Source organism: Pseudophryne corroboree, chromosome 7 (assembly GCF_028390025.1).
Source record: "Pseudophryne corroboree isolate aPseCor3 chromosome 7, aPseCor3.hap2, whole genome shotgun sequence".
NCBI classification, from domain to species: Eukaryota; Metazoa; Chordata; class Amphibia; order Anura; family Myobatrachidae; genus Pseudophryne; species Pseudophryne corroboree.
This window is the reverse complement of record NC_086450.1, coordinates 115,900,959-115,927,450: the sequence shown is the minus strand read 5'-3', so window position 1 is coordinate 115,927,450 and position 26,492 is coordinate 115,900,959. Positions and strand designations below refer to the sequence as shown.

General features: G+C 46.8%; 1 protein-coding gene across 4 annotated transcripts in view; it reads left to right on the top strand.

Moving 5' to 3' along the window:
* The window catches only part of CERS6 (ceramide synthase 6), a 694,449-nt gene that overhangs the window by 614,246 nt on the left and 53,711 nt on the right, over positions 1 to 26,492 (top strand). The window lies entirely within an intron of this gene.

Here is a 26,492-nt window from a genome sequence, read left to right as displayed (position 1 = left end):
ACATCCAATCTCTTGCAGCCACACACTACATAGATCTGCTCAGTCACAATGCTGATCATTTTTTCACAAAGTAAAAGGTAAGCTTCAAATAGTTAGAATTCTCTAGCTTTCTATGCAAGGGCAGATAGCTCAATGAATAGATTGACTGACTGTACAGTGGGTTCAAATCCCGGGTATGTCAGCATATTGAAATGTAATAATGGACAGTGTGACTAAATATCAAATAAAATTCAAGTTGAGTTCATGAATGTTGTGTAGGTATTAGCGACAGAAGGGGTCAGGGTAGAAGACGGGCGGTCAGGAGGTGTTAGACTTCAGAAAGGGGGGAAGTTGCAAGTGAAAGCAATTAAAACAGATAATTGACAAGTGTTGCCATCAATGCCCCCTACCCTGCAGTGCTATGTGCGATGCACCCAATGGCACACATCTAGTTACGGCCCTGCTTTCATGACTAAATTGACTATTTAAATAGATAAAAGTGGCATGCTTCTCTCATGTTACTTATCTCTGTACTACAATAGGCGAGGAACAACTTGGGCACATCTCTGGGTATAAGCAGGCACTGGGGCTGCTCTTGGTGCCCCGATGTGGTGATGGAGGTTTATAATTGTGTTTGAGATGGGCGTTACCCGGTTGAACCATAACATGGTTGGATTACCAGGTAAGTATTGGTGGGAAATACAGTCAGATATGTTCACTCCTCCTAACGTAGTATAAATTAACCAGGTTAACACATTTTATTGCCATTTAGCTAAATATTGTGGGGGAGGTTTATATACAGCTGGCATTTTAACAGTAGTTGTTACTGCATTTTTCTACCTACAGTATATGTTTGGATTTTGTTCAGATATATTGTCCATATTAGTACCTTCAAGATTTGTTAACCTTGTTAATTTATAGGGTTTTATTCAGTATGCCGACTGACGGGATCCCGGCGCACAGTATACCGGCGCCGGAATCCCGACAGCCGGCATACCGACACTTATTCTCCCTCATGGGGGTCCACGACCCCCCTGGAGGGAGAATAAAATAGCGTAGGGGATCATTTGCGCTCGCCACACTGTCGGTAAGCCGGCGGTCGGGCTCCCGGCGCCGGTATGCTGGTCGCCCGGGAGCCCGACCGCCGGCAGATCGTAGTGAACCCAATTTATACTAGAGATGAGCGGGTTCAGTTCCCTGAGAACCGAACCCTACCGGATTTCACTACCGGAACCCGGTTCCGAGCTCGCCTCGGGTTTTCCGGCCTGACTCGGAAACCAGAACAAGGCAAAACGTCATCATCCTGCCGTCGAATTCTGGCGGGGTTTGGATACCATATAAGGAGCCCCGCGTCGCCGCCATTTTCATTCCAGCATTAGAGAGTGTAGCGAGAAGACGTGTCTCTGTCCTCAGTGTTTGTGTGGGAGGAAAAGTGAGGTGGCGATTCCAGTGCTGTCTTGTGCTGCTCAGTCCAGTGTAGTGTCTTATGCTGCATCAGTCCAGTCACAGTGGTGGTGTCCTCTGCTGCCATATGTCCAGTGCTGCTGTATAAGTCCAGTCCAGTGGTGCTGTGTTGTGCTGCATCAGTCCAGTGGTGGCGTCTTATGCTGCATCAGTCCAGTCACAGTGGTGGTGTCCTCTCCTGCCATATGTCCAGTGCAGCTGTATAAGTCCAGACCAGTGGTGCTGTGTTGTGCTGCATCAGTCCAGTGGTGGTGTTTTCTGCTGCATCAGTCCAGACACAGTGGTGGTGTCCTCTGCTGCCATATGTCCAGTGCTGCTTTATAAGTCCAGTCCATTGCAGTGGTGCTGTGTTGTGCTGCCTCAGTCCAGTGGTGGTGTCCCTGTGCTGCCGTATAAGTCCAGTGATACTGCCGTATAGGTCCAGTGGTACTGCCGTATAAGTCCAGTGGTACTGCCGTATAAGTCCAGTGGTACTGTCCTGTGCTGTATATTATTTACTCCATTTAAAGAGATTATTAATATTTAATCCAATTACTTTTTACAGGGCTTGCCCTGTGTGGTGTGGGGATACGCTGTCCTTTGCCACATATTGTGGTATATAACTCCAGAAAAATAATGGAGAACAAAAATTTGGAGGATAAAATAGGGAAAGATCAAGAACCACTTCCTCCTAGTGCTGAACCTGCTGCCACTAGTCTTGACATAGATGATGAAATGCCATCAACGTTGTCTGCCAAGGCCGATGACCAATGTGATAGTAGAGGGTATGTAAAATCCAAAAAGCCAAAGTTCAGTAAAAAGACCCCAAAAAATCAATTTAAATGGTCTGAGGAGAAACGTAAACTTGCCAAAATTCCTTTTACGACACGGAGTGGCAAGGAATGGCTAAGGCCCTGGCCTATGTTCATGACTAGTGGTTCAGCTTCAGATGACGATGGAAGCCCTCATCCTCCCGCTAGTAAAATTATAAGAGTTAAGCTGGCAAAACCACAGCAAAGAACTGTGTGTTCTAAGATGGTATCACAAATCCCCAAGTAGAGTCCAAATGTGTTGGCGGTTTTGATGCCTGACCTTCTCAACGCTGGATGGGAAAAGGTGGCTTCTTCCACCATTTGCACGCCCTCTACAAGTGCTGGGAGGAGCACCCACAGTCCAGTTTCTGATATTCAAATTGCAAATGTCACTGTTGAAGTACACCAGGATGAGGATATGGGTGTTGCTGGCTCTGAGGAGGAAGTTGACAATGAGGATTCTGATGGTGATGTGGTTTGTTTAAATCAAGCACCGGGGGAGACAGTTGTTGTCCGTGGGATGAATAAGCCCATTGTGATGCCTGGGCAAAATACCAAAAAAGTAACCTCTTCGGTGTGGAATTATTTCACCACAAATCTGGACAACAGGTGTCAAGCTATGTGTTGCCTCTGTCAATCCATAATAAGTAGGGGTAAGGATGTTAACCACCTAGGAACATCCTCCCTTATACGTCACCTGCTGTGCATTCATCAGAAGTCAGTGTCAAGTTCTGAAACTTTGGGTAAGAGCTTAAGCAGTCCACTGACACCTAAGTCCCTTCTTCCTCTTGTACCCAAGCTCCTGCAAGCAACACCACCAACTCCCTCAACGCCAACTTCCTCCTCAGTCAGGAACGTCAGTAGTCCTGTAGGCCATGTCACTGGCAAGACTGAGGAGTCCTCTCCTAACCGGGATTCCTCTGGAGGATCCTTGAGTGGTACGCCTACTGCTGCTGCTGTTGCTGCCGCTGCTGTTGTTGCTGCTGAGAGTCGATCGTCATCCCAGAGGGGAAGTTGGAAGCCCACTTGTACTACTTCAAGTAAGCAATTGACTGTCCAACAGTCCTTTGCGAGGAAGATGAAATATGACAGCAGTCATCCTGTTGCAAGACGGATAACTGAGGCCTTGACAGCTATGTTGGTGTTAGATGTGCGTCCAGTATCCACCATTAGTTCTGTGGGACTTAGAGAATTGATGGATGTAGTGTGTCCCCGGTACCAAATCCCATCTAGATTCCACTTCACTAGGCAGGCGATACCGAGAATGTACAGAGACGTCAGAAAAAGTGTCCTCAGTGTCCTAAAAAATGCAGTTGTACCCACTGTCCACTTAACCAAGGACATGTGGACAAGTGGAACAGGGCAGACTAAGGACTATATGACTGTGACAGCCCACTGGGTAGATGTATTGCCTCCTGCAGCAACAACAGCAGCGGCACCAGTAGCAGCATCTCGCAAACGCCAACTCGTTCCTAGGCAGGCTACGCTATGTATCACTGCTTTCCGTAAGAGGCACACCGCTGACAGCCTCTTACGGAAACTGAGGGACATCTTCGCACTATGGCTTACCCCACTTAGACTCTCCTGGGGATTTGTGATATCTGACAACGCCACCAATATTGTGCGTGTATTACATCTGGGCAAATTGCAGCACGTCCCATGTTGTTTGTGCCGCACACTTGTGTTGCTTAGCTTAGTCATACAGCTACTTCATTGCACCTCTTTTTCTTCTTTGCATGATGTGCTGTTTGGGGCCTAGTTTTTTTAAGTGCCATCCTGTCTGCCATTGCAGTGCACTCCTAGGTGCGCAAAGTGTTTGTGCTGCACACTTGTGTCGCTTAGCTTAGCCATCCAGCTACCTTATTGCACCTCTTTTTGTCTTTGCATCATGTGCTGTTTGGGGCTTATTTTTTAAATCTGCCATCCTGTCTGCCACTGCAGTGCCACTCCTAGATGTGCCAGGTGTTTGTGCCACACACTTGTGTCGCTTAGCTTAGTCATCCAGCCACCTCGGTGCAACCTTTTGGCCTAAAAACAATATCGTGAGGAGTGAGGTGATCAGAATAGACTGGAAATGAGTGGAAATTAATGTTATGGAGGGTAATAATACCGTGGGATCAAAATTACCCCCAAATTCTGTGATTTTACCTGTTTTTATGGGTTTTTTTACAAAAATCATCCAGATCCAAAACCAAAACACGAAAGGGTGGTTTTGGCAAAACCTATCCAGATCCAAAACTCGAGCATGGAACCAGAACCAAAACACGAAAAGTGCCCGCCGCAAATCTCTAATTTATACCATGTTAGAAGGAGGAGTGTAGATATCACTGTATTTCCCACCAGTACTCACCTGTTAATCCACCCATGTTATGGTTCACACTGAGTAGCGCCTATCTAAAACACAATTCTAAAAATTTGAATTTTTTTTTTTTGTGTGTGTTTGTAACACTCCTAATGTTTGCAGCTGCATACACAACATATTTACATTCAAGACACTATGCCATTTGTGGTGCATTTGAGCTCTTTGCTCTTGTACACATAGAACAAAGTTACAGTAGGGAGGGGTATGACCAGGACACTCTGAGGGCATGCCATATGCCACTAGGCATATCTATCATACTTCAAGAATTAGGCTGAACTCCCCTGCCTCTTCAGGCTCCTAAAGGGAGATGAGAAAATCCAGGTCAAATTGGTGGTTTGTGGGGAATAATACCTTCCAACGCTCAGTGCAGTCAGGACAAGCGTCATAAGCTCATAACTGTTGGATAAGCAGGACTATTTCCTAGAACTGGGACTTTCCTGTCTAAAAAGGGACATTTGATAGATCTATAGAAAACCTATATAACTAACTCCAGCATACTTGGAAAAAGATCAGTTTATATGCATGAAGTGGCAGCACTACTATCTCCATGTTAAGCTCCTGGATACTTGTGACTCGTTCTTCTGCCTCTTTGTTTTGTCAAAAAATTTACCTCTAGGGTTGTCCAATAAAAAGTCTTAATTCTAGTCACAAGGTCTCTGATGTAACTTCCTTCATGACAAGGGTATGTTCATACAGTTTGTTTCAAAAACAGGAAGTATGCATTTCATCACCTGGAAATGCATTCCAAAAGTAAATTGGACAATTTGTGTTTGAACATGCAATGAATAAAATGAAACAATTAATTATAAATAACATTTAATTTAAAATCGAATTGCCAATCTGACATAGAATAGGCTAAAACCCCATGCTGTGCCAATGGCCCTGGTCTGAGTGCAAAAATGCTTCAAATTCTAACATTTACAGATTCTCTTTAAATAATCCATTGTGGTATTATTTCTATATAATAATTAAAATAAAGTGTATTTGTCACCTACTCACAGTGGAACTACATTAGTTATACTATATATAATAAACAAAACAGTTCTGTTTATACAGGTTGAGTATCCCATATCCAAATATTCCAAAATACGGAATATTCCAAAATACGGGATTTTTTTGAGTGAGAGTGAGATAGTGAAACATTTGTTTTCTGATGGCTCAGTGCAGAGGCAGAACTCTTGGAGGCAACGGAGTCATCTGCCGCCGGGCTCCTGCTCTGAAGGGGGTCACCTCTCCTCCCATTCTGTGACACCATTGAATTAAGTTAATTGATATATGTTGCTGTCTTTTCAGTGGCCGACTTCCTCACTGGTCCCTGCACCCAGAGCCGGCCCTAGGTATAGGCAAACTAGGCAATTGCCTAGGGCATCTGGTATGCCTAGGGGCACAAGCAGCTTCTGCTGATTAAAATGATATGCGGCATGCCTATATTCTGTGTGTAGCATTTCGTATGCAGATACAGCCACAGTCGCACACAGTATATAGGCATGCCACATATCATTTTAATCAGCAGAAGCTGCTTGTGCACCCTAGCCACATAGCAATGCAAATAAAATGCATTTTCATAAAAAATAGGCATCCGACATTAGCAGAACTGCCAGTTGACTCACGCCAGGAGCTATATGTGTCATTATGTGTATAAGGGCATTAATAATGTGTAACATATGTGTAAGGGGCATTATGTGTGTCATTATGTGTAGAAGGGCACTAATAATGTGCGGCATATGTGTAAGGGACATTATGTGTGTCATTATGTTTATAAGGGCATTAACAATGTGCGGCATATGTGTAAGGGAAATTATGTGTATAAGGGCATTAATAAAGGTTGGCATAATGTGTAAGGTGCATTATGTTTATAAGGACATTAATAATGGGTGTCATATGTGTAAGGGGCATTACTGTGTGGTATTGTGTATAAATGCATTACCAATGTGTGGCATTATGTGTATAAGGTGCTCTACTGTGTGGCGTAACGTATAGAAAGGGCACTACTGTGTGGTCTAATGTGAATAAAGAACAATATGGGGTGGTGTAATGTGAATAAGGAGCTATATGGTGTGGTGTAATGAGAATAAAGAGCAATATGGTGTGGTGTAATGTGAATAAGGAACAATTTAGTATGATGTTATGTGAATGAGGGGCACTACTGTGAGGAGTAACGTATATAAGGTAAAGTGGTACTACTGTGTGATGTAATGTAAATAAGGGACACTATCGCATGATAAATTGTGAATAAAGTTGCACTACTGTGAGGCATAATTTGAATTGGGGGTACTATTGTGTGGCCATGCCCCTTGCCAGAAAAAAACAAATACCTTTTTGGGCTGTGCACCGAATGTGCACACTGTTCTTATTTAAATTACAGGGGGTAGGTAGGATAAAAAAAAAAAGAACTGCTATGGGTGGGGGGTGATGGTGCTGGGAAAGGGGTGTAGGGTCAGAGGCGGAACTGGCGGTGGTGCTAGGGGGGCACCAGTCAAAATCTTGCCTAGGGCATCATATTGGTTAGGGCCGCCTCTGCCTGCACCTTACAAATCACACCCTCTTTATTATACTGAATATACATATTTTACAAGGGTCACACCCAGGATTAGAAAGAAACCATGACCTATTACACTGGAAGCAGACACCTTACTGATGAAGCTGTTTTCTCCTGTATAGGAAATATGAGAATCTTAACTATATGAAGATACTTCTCTGACAATTACACGTAACTTTATATAGTTAGAATTCTCATGCTTCCTCTAGAGGAGCAAATAACTCCATCAGTAAAGTGTCTGCTGTTAGTGTAACAGGTCATGGGTTCTAATCCTGGGTATGACTGCTAAGAATTGTGTGATTTAAAATAAAAGACAAATAAATGTATAAATACAGTATATACTTTTTTTTCAGAACACTCCACACACACACACACACACACACACACACACACACACACACACACACACACACACACACACACACACACACGCACACATGCATACATTTATTTATCTTAATATAGGAAATAGGGGGGTCACCAATATTTATCTTGCCTCCGGGCAACTGGGACGAACTTACGCCACTGGCTCAATGTACACAAACATTGTTTAATACACAAAGTTATTAAAAATATTGTATTAAATGACCTTCAGGCTGTGTGTATAAGGTGTATATGAAACATAAATGAATTGTGTGGATGTACACACACTTTGTTTAATGCACAAAGTTATTAAAAATATTGGCTAAAATTACCTTCAGGCTGTATGTATAAGGTGTATAGGAAACATAAATGCCTTCTGTGCTTAGACTTGGGTCCCATCCCCATGATATCTCATTACGGTATGCAATTACTCCAAAGTACGGAAAAATCCGATATCCAAAATACTTCTGGTCCCAAGCATTTTGGATATAGAATACTCAGCCTGTATTTTTAGTGTGAACATTGCATGAAGAATAATTATTAAAAACATTTATTTTCTGGAGACTGCTGAGAGTTTATCTTCAGCTTTTATATATCCTGCTCTATGGAGCTATAAAACATTCCTACATTATCAATCACTGTAAATCATAAGAAGTGAGACACAGAAAAAATAATTCCATAGATGTATGTTTAAGCTTTTAGCTATATGCACCTGAGGCCTGTTTAATTGTTACCCTTCTGTTAAGTAACTGTGTTGTAGTATTTTACTTCAGAAGATACTATATTATCATCTCTTTTAGAAACCATGATATCTCAGCCTTTTTAACCCTGCCTGATGGTAAGTGTTTACTAAGTACACCCTAAAGTCATACTTTCCTACTGTACTTTTTATATCTCACTCCTGAAGATGTTGGTGGTGAGTTTAAAAATCAGACTTAGCCATGACTTGTAATGCCATTTGTAAAGAGGTGATCATGATTGGTTGACATCCTTTACGTCATTGAATGAGTGTGGCCAGGAGACCCCTGACCCACAGGGGCACAGGGGTAACCACCCAGTGGGCCCCACTGCCTGATCCCCCCCCCCGCCCCCTCTAGGGATCAGGTTCCGGACTGTGCACTTGAATTATACATTATACATGTGTTACATTATACTGCAGAAGACTATAGTGTACATTATCATGCATGCATTAGCAATTTCTCTATCGTCCTAGTGGATGCTGGGGTTCCTGAAAGGACCATGGGGAATAGCGGCTCCGCAGGAGACAGGGCACAAAAAGTAAAGCTTTAGGATCAGGTGGTGTGCACTGGCTCCTCCCCCTATGACCCTCCTCCAAGCCAGTTAGATTTTGTGCCCGGCCGAGAAGGGTGCAATCTAGGTGGCTCTCCTAAAGAGCTGCTTAGGAAAGTTTAGCTTAGGTTTTTTATTTTGCAGTGAGTCCTGCTGGCAACAGGATCACTGCAACGAGGGACTTAGGGGAGAAGAAGTGAACTCACCTGCGTGCAGGATGGATTGGCTTCTTGGCTACTGGACATCAGCTCCAGAGGGACGATCACAGGTACAGCCTGGATGGTCACCGGAGCCTTGCCGCCGGCCCCCTTGCAGATGCTGAAGTAAGAAGAGGTCCAGAATCGGCGGCAGAAGACTCCTCAGTCTTCTAAAGGTAGCGCACAGCACTGCAGCTGTGCGCCATTTTCCTCTCAGCACACTTCACACGGCAGTCACTGAGGGTGCAGGGCGCTGGGAGGGGGGCGCCCTGGGAGGCAAATGAATACCTATTTTGGCTAAAAATACCTCACATATAGCCTCCGGAGGCTATATGGAGATATTTAACCCCTGCCAGAATCCGTTAAGAGCGGGAGACGAGGCCACCGAAAAAGGGGCGGGGCCTATCTCCTCAGCACACAGCGCCATTTTCCCTCACAGAAAGGCTGGAGGGAAGGCTCCCAGGCTCTCCCCTGCACTGCACTACAGAAACAGGGTTAAAACAGAGAGGGGGGGCACTAATTTGGCGATATGCTTATATATATATTAAGATGCTATAAGGGAAAACACTTATATAAGGTTGTCCCTATATAATTATAGCGTTTTTGGTGTGTGCTGGCAAACTCTCCCTCTGTCTCTCCAAAGGGCTAGTGGGTCCTGTCCTCTATCAGAGCATTCCCTGTGTGTGTGCTGTGTGTCGGTACGTGTGTGTCGACAGGTAGGAGGACGATGTTGGTGAGGAGGCGGAGCAATTGCCTGTAATGGTGATGTCACTCTCTAGGGAGTCGACACCGGAATGGATGGCTTATTTAGGAAATTACGTGATAATGTCAACACGCTGCAAGGTCGGTTGACGACATGAGACGGCCGACAAACAATTAGTACGGTCCAGACGTCTCTAAAACACCGTCAAGGGTTTTAAAACGCCCGTTTACTTTAGTCGGTCGACACAGACACAGACAGGGACACTGAATCCAGTGTCGACGGTGAATAAACAAACGTATTCCTTATTAGGGCCACACGTTAAAGGCAATGAAGGAGGTGTTACGTATTTCTGATACTACAAGTACCACAAAAGAGGGTATTATGTGGGATGTGAAAAAACTACCATAGTTTTTCCTGAATCAGATAAATTAAATAAAGTGTGTGATCATGCGTGGGTTCCCCCCGATAGAAAATTATGGGCGGTATACCCTTTCCCGCCAGAAGTTAGGGCGCGTTGGGAAACACCCCTTAAGGTGGATAAGGCGCTCACACGCTTATCAAAACAAGTGGCGGTACCGTCTATAGATAGGGCCGTCCTCAAGGACCAGCTGACAAGGCTGGAAAATATAATAAAAAGTATATACACACATACTGGTGTTATACTGCGGCCAGCGATCGCCTCAGCCTGGATGTGCAGAGCTAGGGTGGCTTGGTCGGATTCCCTGACTAAAAATATTGATACCCTTGACAGGGACAGTATTTTATTGACTATAGAGCATTTCTATATATGCGAGATGCACAGAGGGATATTTGCACTCTGGCATCATGATTAAACGCGATGTCCATAACTGCCAGAAGATGTTATGGACACGACAGTGGTCAGGTGATGCAGATTCCAAACGGCACAGTATGGCCGTATAAAGGAAGAGGACTTGTTTGGGGTCGGTCCATCGGACCTGGTGGTCACGGCAACTGCTGGAAAATCCACCGTTTTTTACCCTAAATCACATCTCTGCAGAAAAAGACACCGTCTTTTCAGCCTCAGTCCTCTCGTCCCTATAAGATCATATCTGCCCAGGGATAGAGGAAAGGGAAGAAGACTGCAACAGGCAGCCTATTCCCAGGAACAGAAGCGTTCCACCGCGTCTGACAAGTTCTCAGCACGGCGCTGAGACCGTACAGGACCCCTGGATCCTACAAGTAGTATCCCGGGGGTACAGATGGGAATGTCGAGACGTTTCCCCTTCGCAGGCTCCTGAAGTCTGCTTTACCAAGTCTCCCTCCGACAAGGAGGTAGTATGGGAAAAAAATTCACAAGCTGTGTTCCCAGCAGGTGACAATTAAATTACCCCCCCTACTACAGAAAAGGGGTATTATTCCACACTATATTGTGGTACTGAAGCCAGAAGGCTAGGTGAGACTTATTCTAAAAAATTTTTTTTGAACACTTACAAAGGTTCAAATTAAGATGAAGTCACTCAGAGCAGTGATAACGAACCAGGAAGAAGGGGACTATATAGTGTCCCGGGACATCAGGGATGCTTACCTCTATGTCCCAAATTTGCCCTTCTCACTAAGGGTACTTCAGGTTCGTGGTGCAGAACTGTCACTATCAGTTTCAGACGCTGCCGTTTGGATTGTCCACGGCACCCCGGGGTCTTTACCAAGGTAATGGCCGAATTGATGATTCTTCTTCGAAGAAAAGGCGTCTTGATTATCCCTTACTTGGACGATCTCCTGATAGGGGCATAGTCCAGGGAACAGTTGGAGGTCGGAGTAGCACTATCTCGGATACTGCTACAATCAGCACGGGTGGATTCTAAATATTCCAAAATCGCAGCTGATCCCGACGACACGTCTGCTGTGCCTAGGGATGATTCTGGACACAGTCCAGAAAAAGGTGTTTCTCCCGGAAGAGAAAGCCAGGGAGTTATCCGAGCAAGTCAGGAACCTCCTAAAAACAGTGCATCATTGCACAAGGGTCCTGGTAAAAATGGTGGCTTCCTACGAAGCAATTCCATTCGGCAGATTTCACGTAAGAACTTTTCAGTGGGATCTGCTGGACAAATGGTCCGGATCGCATCTTCAGATGCATCAGCGGATAACCCAATATCCAAGGACAAGGGTGTCTCTCCTGTGGTGGTTATAGAGTGCTCATCTTCTAGAGGGCCGCAGATTCGGCATTCAGGATTGGATGCTGGTAACCACGGAGCCCAGCCTGAGAGGCTGGGGAGCAGTCACACAAGGGAAAAATTTCCAGGGAGTGTGATCAAGTATGGAGACTTTTCTCCACATAAATATACTGGAGCTAAGGGTAAATTTATAATGCTCTAAGCTTAGCAAGACCTCTGCTTCAAGGTCAGCCGGTATTGATCCAGTGGGAAAAACATCACGGCAGTCGCCCACGTAAACAGACAGGGCGACACAAGAAGCAGGAGGGCAATGGCAGAAACTGCAAGGACTTTTCGCTGGGCGGAAAATCATGTGATAACACTGTCAGCAGTTTTTCATCCCGGGAATGGAAACTGGGAAGCAGACTTCCTCAGCACGACCTCCACCCGGGAGAGTGGAAACTTCATTGAGAAGTTTTTTCCACATGATTGTAAACCGTTGGGAAATACCAAAGGTGGACATGATGGCGTCCCGTCTGAACAAAAAACGGGACAGGTATTGCGCCAGGTCAAGGGACCCTCAGGCAATAGATGTGGACGTTCTGGTAACACCGTGGGTGTACCAGTCGGTGTATGTGTTCCCTCCTCTGCTTCTCATACCTAAGGTGCTGAGAATTATAAGACGTAGAGGAGTAAGAACTATACTCATGGCTCCGGATTGGCCAAGAAGGACTTGGTACCCGGAACTTCAAGAGATGCTTACAGAGGTCTTATGGCCTCTGCCGCTAAGAAGGGACTTGCTTCAGCAAGTACCATGTCTGTTCCAAGACTTACCGCAGCTGCGTTTGTCGGCATGGCGATGGAAAGCCGGATCCTAAGGGAAAAAAGGCATTCCGGAAGAGGTCATTCCTACCCTGGTCAAAGCCAGAAAGGAGGTGACCGCACAACATTATCACCACGTGTGGCGAAAATTTGTTGCGTGGTGTGAGGCCAGGAAGGCCCCACAAAGAAATTTCAACTCGGTCGTTTCCTGCATTTCCTGCAAACAGGAGTGTCTATGGGCCTCAAATTGGGGTCCATTAAGGTTCAAATTCGGCCCTGTAAATTTTCTTCCAGAAAGAATTGGCTTCAGTTCCTGAAGTCCAGAAGTTTGTCAAGGGAGTATTGCATATACAAACCCCTTTTTTGTGCCTCCAGTGGCTCTGTGGGATCTCAACGTAGTTCTGGGATTTCTCAAATCACATTGGTTTAAAACCAGTCAAATATGTGGATTTGCAGCATCTCACATAAAAAGTGACCATGCTCTTGGCCCTGGCCTGGACCAGGCGAGTGTCAAATTGGTGGTTTTTTCTCAAAAAAGCCCATATCTGTTTGTCCATTCGGACAGGGCAGAGCTGCGGACTCGTCCCCAGTTCTCTCCCTAAGGTGGTGTCAGTGTTTCACCTGAACCAGCTTATTGTGGTGCCTTGCACCTACTAGGGACTTGGAGGACTCCAAGTTGCTAGAAGTTGTCAGGGCCCTGAAAATATATTCCAGGACAGCTGGAGTCAGAAAATCTGACTCGCTGTTTATACTGTATGCACCCAACAAGTTGGGTGCGCCTGCTTCTAAGCAGTCGATTGCTCGTTGGATTTGTAACACAATTCAACTTGCACATTCTGAGGCAGGCCTGCCACAGTCTAAATCGGTTAAGGCCCATTCCACAAGGAAGGTGGGCTCATCTTGGGCGGCTGCCCGAGAGGTCTCGGCATTACAACTCTGCCGAGCAGCTACGTGGTCAGGGGAGAACACGTTTGTAAAATTCTACAAATTTGATATCCTGGCAAAAGAGGACCTGGAGTTCTCTCATTCGGTGCTGCAGAGTCATCCGCACTCTCCCGCCCGTTTGGGAGCTTTGGTATAATCCCCATGGTCCTTTCAGGAACCCCAGCATCCACTAGGACGATAGAGAAAATAAGAATTTACTTACCGATAATTCTATTTCTCGGAGTCCGTAGTGGATGCTGGGCGCCCATCCCAAGTGCGGATTATCTGCAATACTTGTACATAGTTACAAAAATCGGGTTATTTTTGTTGTGAGCCATCTTTTCAGAGGCTCCGCTGTTATCATACTGTTAACTGGGTTTAGATCACAAGTTGTACGGTGTGATTGGTGTGGCTGGTATGAGTCTTACCCGGGATTCAAAATTCCTCCCTTATTGTGTACGCTCGTCCGGGCACAGTACCTAACTGGCTTGGAGGAGGGTCATAGGGGGAGGAGCCAGTGCACACCACCTGATCCTAAAGCTTTACTTTTTGTGCCCTGTCTCCTGCGGAGCCGCTATTCCCCATGGTCCTTTCAGGAACCCCAGCATCCACTACGGACTCCGAGAAATAGAATTATCGGTAAGTAAATTCTTATTATTTACTATATATATATTTATCAAAGGGCCCAGGCTATGCACTTTGTAATGGTTAGCCAAACCTCTATGGCAGCAGGCCACACCCCCTCTGAAGACTGGTCACACCCCTAAACATGGGCCCTTACCACTGCATTACCCCAGTGGGCCCTTCATGCCCCAGTCCGACACTGAGTGTGGCAAGTGTAATTTTGTATTTGCTCCCACATGAGAGGGAAGGTATCCAATTGTTATAAGCAGCCAAGTTAGGTAGGGGATTCTTGGCAACAGGAAATCTCCCTAGAGTGTTTACAAATATAACAAGTACATTGTAATTAAGATTAGTAAATATAATATGATAAATATAATATGATAGGGATTATAGCTCCAAGCTTCGACAAGATTCCATTGCATGCAAAAATTATTGTCAGATGAATATTTAGTAAGTAGGACAAAGATTAGAGCTCAATGCTTAGCAGGGTACCAAAGATTAGAACACATAAATCCTAGGGAAAATACTTTTTTTGCAGCCGCCGGTATTAAATATTCCTTATCACCATTATTAAGCAAGCTTTGATCACTGATTATTACTGAATCGGTAAAGTGATTGCATATGTGATTACTTCCTCCTTCTGCTCTTTCCTTCTGTGCCACTGCACATCCACCGACTGTCATCATCACATGTCCAAGTTTGTGTCACCTGCAGTGTGTCACAACTGAGGGCCTAAACTGACGGGAGGCAGCCTCAGTTGTAGGGGCTGAGATGTAGTGAAACCTGGGAGGTTGTATCAGACCCCTGGACATATAAGTTACACGTAGAGAGATTGCCCGAAGGCGTGACCACGACAACCAAGATAAAAGTCAATGATGTTTATTTGACAAACTCCATGCAACACAGCAGTAATAAAAGAGAAACGTAAAATCAGCAGTATTATACACAGTTCCTGGGTACTACAGGATGGCAATGGCCACAGGGCTCTGGTAGTATGAGACAGTTCTTATTATCCTCTATGTCACGATCCGGGTATCTGGACGCCATTTCTTACCCATCAGATGCCTCCTAAGGCTGGCTCAGCGCTCCAGGACCGGATCCCATCTGTTATCCTGATGTGTACATTCCTGTATCCTCTCCTGTCACTCTGGGACGCTGTCACAGTAAACACCATATTACACCTGGCATGGCGTCTCCCGCGGCCTCCGCCGCCGTCCCTGCTCTTCTGCATGCAGAGTGTCTGAGTGGCGATTACGTCAGCCGCGGCCTCCGCTGTGTCCGCGTGGTTGGATGTGCATCTGTCAGCCTGGCGCCTCCTGTCTCCGGTGGCCGGCGCCGCCATTAATGTTTTCATTACCACATGGATTACAAACCAAACTTCCCTCCAAGTGTCTGCATGGGCGCAGCCATCTTGGATTCTGTCAGCTGATCATTTCCACCAATCTGTTCTCAGTATTGATAATCTGCATAATTGCCTAGCCAATCCCTTCCTTGCTGCAGGTATAAATACACTGTGCCTGAGCAAGGAAGGCGTCAGTGCTTTGGTTGTCAAACCTAGTTCCTGTTTGTCTCTCTCCTGTGATTGTCTTCCAGGTTCCAGCTCCTGTCTCAAGACTTCCACCATAGAGACCCGCACCAGCATTCCACCTGCGGTGTAGCCTGACTCTCCAATCCATTGTGGATTCATCTGTTTCCAGCTACAACATTACCTGCTTCCAGCTCAGCTTCCAGCAGAGTACAGCTTCCCTTAAAGGGCCGGTGTCCTTTCTACACTTTACCACTCTCCACCGGTATTATTATTTCTCCGCTCTCAAGTTCTACATTTCAGTTCATATTTCATCGCTCCCAAGTTCATTTATTATTTAACTGGTTCCAGCCAGTATCCACTCCGTGCTAACAACAGTCTGGTTCCAGCCAGTATCCACAGCAGCTGTTTTACCTTCAGCAACCCAGCTTTTCCTGGAACACCAGCTGGCACAATCCTGGGTTATCTCCATTGCTACAGTCGGGCCTGGTAAGGACTTTCCATCTAGAAGATCATAAGAACTATCTCACACTACCAGTGCCCTGTGGCTCCTGCCATCCTGTAGTACCCAGGAACTGTATTTATTATTTGCTGACTTTTACGTTTTCTTTTACTGCTGCTGTGTTGCGGAGTTGTCATAATAAACATCATTGACTTTTATCCAAGTTGTCGTGGTCACGCCTTCGGGCAGTTATTATTCATGTTACTTACATGTCCAGGGGTCTGATACAACCTCCCAGGTTCCGGTACATCTCAGCCCCTACAACTGAGGCTGCCTCCCGTCAGCTCAGGCCCTCAGTTGTGACAGTAAGCACTGACCTAATGAATCCAGCCGGAGACCAGGATCAAGCGGCCAGGCCGATGCAAGAACTGGCAGCCCGACTAGAACATCAGGAGGCTGCACAGGGCCACATCATCCGCTGTCTCCAGGATCTCTCTACTCGGCTGGATGGGATTCAGACAACTCTCCGTGGATCAGGCGCATCTGGTGCGTCAACCACAGTGACTCCAGCTATAACCCCACCCACCTTACCCATTTCTGCTCTACGTCTTCATCTTCCAACGCCAGCAAAATTTGACGGATCTCCAAGATTCTGCAGGGGATTTCTCAACCAGTGTGAGATTCAGTTTGAGCTACAACCTGGCAATTTTCCCAGTGACCGTACAAAAATTGCCTACATCATCTCTCTTCTCAGTGGCTCCGCCCTTGACTGGGCATCACCGTTATGGGAGAGGTCCGACACCCTGCTATCTTCTTACACTGCATTCGTGTCAACATTCAGGCGCATCTTCGACGAGCCAGGCCGGGTAACCTCAGCTTCATCCGAGATTCTCCGTTTACGCCAGGGGTCACGTACTGTAGGACAATATCTGATACAGTTCCAGATCCTGGCATCCGAACTGGCATGGAACGACGAGGCCCTGTATGCTGCATTCTGGCATGGCTTATCTGAGCTTATTAAAGATGAGTTAGCTACCAGAGACTTACCTTCTAAGTTAAATGAGCTAATCTCACTCTGCACGAAAGTTGATTTACGTTTCAGAGAGAGAGCAACTGAGCGTGGAAGATCATCTGCTCCAAAATCTTCTGCTCCTCCTCCTCGTCAACTGTCACCATCTAAAGATGAGCCCATGCAAATTGGCCGTTCCCGTTTAACTCCTGCTAAGCGCCGAAGACGTCTCTCTGAGTCTCTTTGTCTTTACTGTGCAGCTCCGTCTCACACCATCAATGCCTGTCCCGAACGTCCGGGAAAACTCCAAACCCTAGCTCGCCCAGGAGAGGGCCGGCTAGGAGTAATGATCTCCTCTCCATCTCCTCATGATTGTAATCTCCCAGTCTCGCTTCAAGTTGCTCAACGTTATCGGAACGTCATTGCTCTCCTTGATTCCGGAGCAGCTGGGAACTTTATTACTGAAGCCTATGTTAAACGGTGGTCCCTACCCACCGAGAGACTTCCTTCCTCCTTTTCCTTAACTGCCGTGGATGGCAGTAAAATTTTTGATACTGTTATTGCTCTAAGGACTCTACCAGTTCGTCTGAGAGTGGGAGTTCTTCATTCCGAACTTATTTCACTTTTAGTGATTCCAAGAGCCACACATCCTGTGGTCCTGGGCCTTCCATGGCTCCGTCTTCACAATCCTACAATTGATTGGACGACTACGCAAATCCTGGCATGGGGTTCCTCCTGTGCAGAGACATGTTTGTTTAAAGTATTGCCTGTCTGTTCTTCCTCCCCCAGGTCGTCTGATGTTCCACCTCCTCCATATCAAGATTTCACGGATGTGTTCAGTAAAGCTTCTGCTGATATCCTTCCTCCTCATAGAGAATGGGACTGCCCGATTGATCTCGTTCCAGGGAAGGTTCCACCTCGAGGCCGAACTTATCCGTTGTCTCTGCCTGAGACGCATTCTATGGAGGAATACATTAAAGAGAACCTAGCAAAGGGGTTCATTCGACCTTCTTCTTCCCCAGCCGGCGCAGGCTTCTTTTTTGTAAAAAAGAAAGATGGTGGTCTGCGGCCGTGCATCGACTACAGAGGTTTGAATGACATTACCATCAAGAACCGTTATCCTTTACCCCTGATTACTGAGCTCTTTGACAGAGTTAGCGGAGCTACCATCTTTACAAAGCTGGACTTGCGAGGTGCATACAATCTCATCCGGATCCGTGAGGGTGACGAGTGGAAGACCGCCTTTAACACCCGTGACGGACATTATGAGTACCTCGTCATGCCCTTCGGATTGAGCAATGCTCCAGCTGTCTTCCAGCATTTTGTCAATGAGATTTTCAGAGACATTCTATACCGTCATGTCGTGGTCTATCTAGACGATATCCTCATTTTTGCCAACGATTTAGAGGAACATCGTTTTTGGGTTAAAGAGGTTCTGTCCCGTCTCCGTGTCAATCATCTCTATTGCAAATTAGAAAAATGCGTCTTTGAAGTCAAGTCCATTCCGTTTCTAGGGTACATTGTGTCCGGTTCCGGACTAGAGATGGATCCTGAGAAACTACAAGCAATTCAGAATTGGCCGGTACCCTTAACCCTCAAAGGGGTCCAGAGGTTCTTAGGGTTCGCCAATTATTACCGAAAGTTTATACGAGACTTTTCCACCATTGTGGCGCCTATTACTGCTTTCACCAAGAAGGGTGCTAATCCGTCCAAGTGGTCTGAAGAAGCCATGCAAGCTTTTCATCTTTTAAAACAGAGGTTCATCTCTGCGCCTGTCCTGAAACAGCCTGACATCGACTCTCCTTTCATCCTAGAGGTGGATGCCTCCTCCGTTGGAGTAGGAGCGGTGTTATCTCAGAGGGCTAAAGATGGCCATTTACATCCTTGCAGTTTCTTCTCCCGGAAGTTCTCCCCAGCTGAGCGCAACTATGCCATTGGCGACCAGGAGTTGCTAGCCATCAAGCTCGCTCTAGAAGAGTGGAGGTATCTGTTGGAGGGAGCTTCTCATTTAATCACCATACTTACAGACCACAAGAACCTTTTATACCTGAAGGGCGCACAATGTCTCAACCCTCGTCAGGCCAGATGGGCACTTTTCTTTTCCAGGTTCGACTTTAAACTCCAGTTCTGTCTTGGCTCTCAGAATCGCAAGGCCGATGCCCTTTCCCGCTCATGGGAGCAAGAAAATGAGTCAGAGTCTTCAGACAAGCATCCTATTATAAATCCGTTGGCATTCTCCACGGTAGGGATGGACTCTACGCCCCCATCAGGGAAAAGTTTTGTGAAGCCGATGCTAAGGAAGAAGCTCATGCATTGGGCCCATGCTTCCCGTTTTGCCGGACATACAGGTATCCAAAAAACCCTGGAGTTTATCTCTAGGTCCTATTGGTGGCCAACTCTGAAAAAGGACGTCTTGGAGTTTATTGCATCTTGCCCAAAGTGTGCCCAACATAAAGTATCCCGCCAGTCGCCTGCGGGGCAACTGGTTCCACTATCCGTTCCCCGTCGACCATGGACCCACTTGTCGATGGATTTCATTACAGACTTACCCATGTGCAACAAGTTCAATACCATCTGGGTGGTAGTTGACCGGTTCACCAAGATGGCACACTTCATTCCTCTCACCGGTCTTCCGTCAGCTTCCAAGTTGGCTCAAGTATTCATACAAGAGATCTTCCGACTCCACGGTCTTCCTGAAGAAATTATCTCAGATCGAGGAGTTCAATTCACAGCCAAATTCTGGCGAAGTTTATGTCAAGTCCTCCAAGTCAAGCTAAAGTTTTCCACGGCTTACCATCCTCAGACCAATGGTCAAACCGAGAGGGTGAATCAGGACTTGGAGGCCTTCCTCCGCATCTATGTGTCCTCCTCTCAAGATGACTGGGTTCAATTACTTCCCTGGGCCGAGTTCTGTCATAACAACCAGTATCATTCTTCATCTGCTTCAACACCATTCTTCACTAACTTTGGATTCCACCCTAAAGTTCCTGAGTTCCAACCGCTTCCAGCAACTTCTGTTCCCGCAGTGGATATCACCTTGCATCAGTTTGCCAATATCTGGAAGAGCGTACGATCAGCTCTGCTCAAGGCATCGTTCAGGTACAAGAAGTTTGCGGATAAGAAGCGTCGAGCAGTTCCTGCTCTCAAGGTGGGTGATCGGGTATGGTTATCCACGAAGAATTTGAGGTTAAGAGTTCCCAGTATGAAGTTTGCACCTCGCTATATCGGTCCTTTCAAGATTGAACAAGTCATCAATCCTGTTGCTTACAGACTCCAGTTGCCTCCCTTCTTAAAGATACCCAGGACATTCCATGTTTCCCTGTTGAAACCGCTGATCTTGAATCAGTTTCATTCCTCACTTCCTCCAACTCCGAAAGTCCAAACTCAACGAGGCGTTGAGTATGAAGTGGCCAAGATCCTGGACTCACGTCACCGTTACGGTCAACTACAATATCTTATTGACTGGAAGGGTTATGGTCCTGAGGAACGTTCATGGACCAATGCTTCTGATGTCCATGCTCCTGCCTTGGTCCGGAGATTCCATTCCAAGTTTCCTCAAAAGCCAAAGAAGTGTCCTGGGGCCACTCCTAAAGGGGGGGGTGCTGTCACGATCCGGGTATCTGGACGCCATTTCTTACCCATCAGATGCCTCCTAAGGCTGGCTCAGCGCTCCAGGACCGGATCCCATCTGTTATCCTGATGTGTACATTCCTGTATCCTCTCCTGTCACTCTGGGACGCTGTCACAGTAAACACCATATTACACCTGGCATGGCGTCTCCCGCGGCCTCCGCCGCCGTCCCTGCTCTTCTGCATGCAGAGTGTCTGAGTGGCGATTACGTCAGCCGCGGCCTCCGCTGTGTCCGCGTGGTTGGATGTGCATCTGTCAGCCTGGCGCCTCCTGTCTCCGGTGGCCGGCGCCGCCATTACTGTTTTCATTACCACATGGATTACAAACCAAACTTCCCTCCAAGTGTCTGCATGGGCGCAGCCATCTTGGATTCTGTCAGCTGATCATTTCCACCAATCTGTTCTCAGTATTGATAATCTGCATAATTGCCTAGCCAATCCCTTCCTTGCTGCAGGTATAAATACACTGTGCCTGAGCAAGGAAGGCGTCAGTGCTTTGGTTGTCAAACCTAGTTCCTGTTTGTCTCTCTCCTGTGATTGTCTTCCAGGTTCCAGCTCCTGTCTCAAGACTTCCACCATAGAGACCCGCACCAGCATTCCACCTGCGGTGTAGCCTGACTCTCCAATCCATTGTGGATTCATCTGTTTCCAGCTACAACATTACCTGCTTCCAGCTCAGCTTCCAGCAGAGTACAGCTTCCCTTAAAGGGCCGGTGTCCTTTCTACACTTTACCACTCTCCACCGGTATTATTATTTCTCCGCTCTCAAGTTCTACATTTCAGTTCATATTTCATTGCTCCCAAGTTCATTTATTATTTAACTGGTTCCAGCCAGTATCCACTCCGTGCTAACAACAGTCTGGTTCCAGCCAGTATCCACAGCAGCTGTTTTACCTTCAGCAACCCAGCTTTTCCTGGAACACCAGCTGGCACAATCCTGGGTTATCTCCATTGCTACAGTCGGGCCTGGTAAGGACTTTCCATCTAGAAGATCATAAGAACTATCTCACACTACCAGTGCCCTGTGGCTCCTGCCATCCTGTAGTACCCAGGAACTGTATTTATTATTTGCTGACTTTTACGTTTTCTTTTACTGCTGCTGTGTTGCGGAGTTGTCATAATAAACAACATTGACTTTTATCCAAGTTGTCGTGGTCACGCCTTCGGGCAGTTATTATTCATGTTACTTACATGTCCTGGGGTCTGATACAACCTCCCAGGTTCCGGTACATCTCAGCCCCTACAACTGAGGCTGCCTCCCATCAGCTCAGGCCCTCAGTTGTGACACTCTAGATGGAAAGTCCTTACCAGGCCCGACTGTAGTAATGGAGATAGCCCAGGATCATATCAGCTGATGTTCCAGGGAAAGCTGGGCTGCTGTAGATAAAATGGCTGCTGAGGGTACTGGTTGGAACCAGACAGATGTAGGCACGGAGTGGATACTTGCTGGAACCAGTTAAATGATAAATGAAGCTTGAGAGCGATGAAATACAGATGGTAAATGAAGCTTGAGAGCGGTGAAATATTAGTACCGGTGGTAAATGGAAATCTGCAGAAATGGTACCGGCACTTTAAGAAGAGCTGATCTCTGCTGGAAGCTAAATGCTGGAAGCAGGTGAATCTGTAGCTGGAAACAGATGAGTCCCAAAGGACTGGAGAGTCAGGCTGCACCGCAGATGGTAGACTGGAGCGGGTCTCTTTAGTGGAAGCTTGGAGACAGGAACTGGAACCTGGAAAACAACCACAGGAGAGAGACAAACTGGAACTAGGTTTGACAACCAAAGCACTGATGCCTTCCTTGCTCAGGCACAGAATACTTATACCTGCAGCAAGGAAGGGATTGGCTAGGCAATTATGCAGATTTCAGTGGAGCAACGGATTGGTGGAAATGGAGCAGGTGACAGAATCCAACATGGCTGCGCCCATGCAGTCACCCGGAGGGAAAGTTGGTTTGATAATCCATGTGGAAACTTAGCCGCAATGGCGGCGCCGGCCACAGAGGACAGGAGACGCCAGACTGATGATTGCACACTAGAACCACGCGGACGACAGCGGAGGCCGCGGCTGGCATGAGGCGCCACTCTGACATCCTGTACACTGAAACACAGGAACGACGGCGGAGGCCGCGGAGGACGGGAGACGCCATTCAGGTAGTAAACATGGCGCCGCTGTGACAGCGTCTCAGGGTGACAGGAGAGGGAAGCAGAATGTGGACATCAGTATCACAGATGAAATCCGGCCCTGGAACGCTGAGCCAGCCTCAGGAGGCATCTGAAAGGCAAGTAATGGCGTCCAGATACCTGGATCGTGACAGCACCCCCCCCCCCCCCTTTAGGAGTGGCCCCAGGACACTTCTTTGGCTTTTGAGGAAACTTGGAGTGGAAATTCCGGACCAAGGCAGGAGCATAGATATCAGAAGCATTGGTCCAAGAACGTTCCTCAGGACCATAGCCCTTCCAGTCAATAAGATACTGTAATTGACCGTAACGGTGACGTGAGTCCAGAATCTTGGCAACTTCATACTCAACTCCCCGTTGAGTTTGGACTTTCGGAGCCGGAGGAAGTGTAGAATGAAACCTATTCAGGATCAGCGGTTTCAACAGGGAAACATGGAATGTCCTGGGTATTTTCAAGAAGGGAGGTAACTGGAGTCTGTAAGCAACAGGATTGATGACTTGTTCAATTTTGAAAGGACCAATGTAACGAGGTGCAAACTTCATGCTAGGAACTCTTAACCTCAAATTCTTCATGGACAACCATACACGATCACCCACCTTGAGAGCAGGAACCGCTCTACGCTTCTTATCAGCAAACTTTTTGTAGCTGAACGATGCTTTGAGCAGAGCCGCTCGTACATTCTTCCAGTTGTTTGCAAACGGACGCAAGGTGATATCCACTTCTGGAACAGAAGTTGCTGGAAGTGGTTGGAATTCTGGAACTTTAGGGTGGAATCCATAGTTAGTGAAGAATGGTGTTGAAGAAGATGAGGAATGATATTGGTTGTTATGACAGAACTCTGCCCAGGGAAGTAGTTGAACCCAGTCATCTTGAGAGGAAGACACATAGATGCGGAGGAAGGCCTCCAAGTCCTGATTCACCCTCTCAGTTTGACCATTGGTCTGAGGATGGTAAGCTGTGGAAAACTTTAATTTGACTTGGAGGACTTGACACAAACTTCACCAGAATTTGGCTGTGAATTGTACTCCTCGATCTGAGATAATCTCTTCAGGAAGACCGTGGAGTCGGAAGATCTCTTGTATGAACACTTGAGCCAACTTGGAAGCTGACGGAAGACCGGTGAGAGGTATGAAATGGGCCATCTTGGTGAACCGGTCAACTACCACCCAGATGGTATTAAACTTGTTGCACGTAGGCAGGTCTGTAACAAAGTCCATCGACAAATGGGTCCACGGTCGACGGGGAACAAATAATGGAACCAGTTGCCCCGCAGGCGACTGGCGGTAGACTTTGTGTTGGGCACACTTTGGGCAAGAGGCGATGAACTCCATGACGTCCTTCTTCAGAGTTGGCCACCAATAGGACCTAGAGATAAACTCAAGGGTCTTTTGAATGCCTGTATGTCCGGCAAAACGGGAAGCATGGGCCCAATGCATGAGCTTCTTCCTTAACACCGGCTTCACAAAACTTTTCCCTGGTGGGGGCGTAGAGTCCATCCCTACCGTAGAGAATGCCAACGGATTAATAATAGGATGCTTGTCTGAAGACTCTGACTCATTTTCTTGCTCCCATGAGCGGGAAAGGGCATCGGCCTTGCGATTCTGAGAGCCCGGACAGAACTGGAGTTTAAAGTCGAACCTGGAAAAGAAAAGTGCCCATCTGGCCTGACGAGGGTTAAGACATTGTGCGCTTTTCAGATATAAAAGATTCTTGTGGTCGGTAAGTATAGTGATTGAATGAAAAGCTCCCTCCAACAGATATCTCCACTCCCCTAGAGCGAGCTTGATGGCTAGCAACTCCTGGTCGCCAATGGCATAGTTGCGTTCAGCTGGGGAGAACTTCCGGGAGAAGAAACTGCAAGGATGTAGATGGCCATCTTTAGCCCTCTGGGATAACACCGCTCCTACTCCAACGAAGGAGGCATCCACCTCTAAGATGAAAGGAGAGTCGATGTCGGGCTGTTTCAGGACTGGTGCAGAGATGAACCGTTGTTTTAATAGATGAAAAGCTTGCATAGCTTCTTCAGACCACTTGGACGGGTTAGCACCCTTCTTAGTCAACGCAGTGATAGGCGCCACAATGGTGGAAAAGTCTCGTATAAACTTTCTGTAGTAATTGGCGAATCCTAAGAACCTCTGGACCCCTTTGAGGGTTAAGGGTATCGGCCAATTCTGTATTGCTTGTAGTTTCTCAGGATCCATCTCTAGTCCGGAACCGGACACAATGTAACCTAGAAACGGAATGGATTTGACTTCAAAGACACATTTCTCTAATTTGCAAAAGAGATGATTGACATGAAGACGGGACAGAACCTCCTTTACCCAGAAACGATGTTCCTCTAGATTATTGGCAAAGATGAGGATATCATCTAGATAAACCACGACATGGCGGTATAAGATGTCTCTGAAGATCTCATTCACGAAATGCTGGAAGACAGCTGGAGCGTTGCTCAATCCGAAGGGCATGACGAGGTACTCATAATGTCCATCACGGGTGTTAAAGGCGGTCTTCCACTCGTCACCCTCACGGATGTAGGCACCCCTCAAATCCAACTTTGTAAAGATGGTTGCTCCGCTAACTCTATCGAAGAGCTCTGTAATCACGGGTAAAGGATATCGGTTCTTGATGGTAATGTCGTTCAAACCTCTGTAGTCGATGCACGGCCGCAGACCACCATCTTTCTTCTTTACGAAAAAGAAGCCTGCGCCAGCTGGAGAAGAGGAAGGTCGGATAAAACCCTTCACCAGGTTCTCTTTGATGTACTCCTCCATGGAGTGCGTCTCAGGCAGAGACAACGGATAAGTTCGGCCTCGAGGTGGAACCTTCCCTGGAATGAGATCAATTGGGCAGTCCCATTCTCTATGAGGAGGAAGGATATCAGCAGAAGCTTTACTGAACACATCCGTGAAGTCTTGATATGGAGGAGGTGGAACATCAGACGACCTGGAGGAGGAAGAACAAACAGGAAGTACCTTAAACAAACATGTCTCAGCACAGGAAGGACCCCATGCCAGTATTTGCGTAGTCGTCCAGTCAATCGATGTATTGTGGAGATGGAGCCATGGAAGGCCCAAAACCACTGGATGTGTGGCTCTTGGAATCACTAAAAAAGAAATAAATTCTGAATGAAGAACTCCCACTCTCAGACGAACTGGTAGAGTCCTTAGAGAAATAACTGCGTCAAAAATCTTACTGCCATCCACGGCAGTCAAGGAAATGGACGAGGGAAGTCTCTCGGTGGGTAGAGACCACCATTTAACATAGGCTTCAGTCATGAAATTCCCAGCTGCTCCGGAATCTAGGAGGGCAATGACGTTCCTATAACGTTGAGCAATTTGAAGTGAGACTGGGAGATTGCAATCATGAGGAGATGGAGAGGAGATCATTACTCCTAGCCAGCCCTCTCCCTGGCGAGCTAGGATTTGAAGTTTCCCGGACGTTTGGGACAGGCATTGATGGTGTGAGACGGAGCTGCACAGTAAAGACAGAGAGACTCAGAAAGACGTCTTCGGCGCTCAGCAGGAGATAGACGGGAACGAC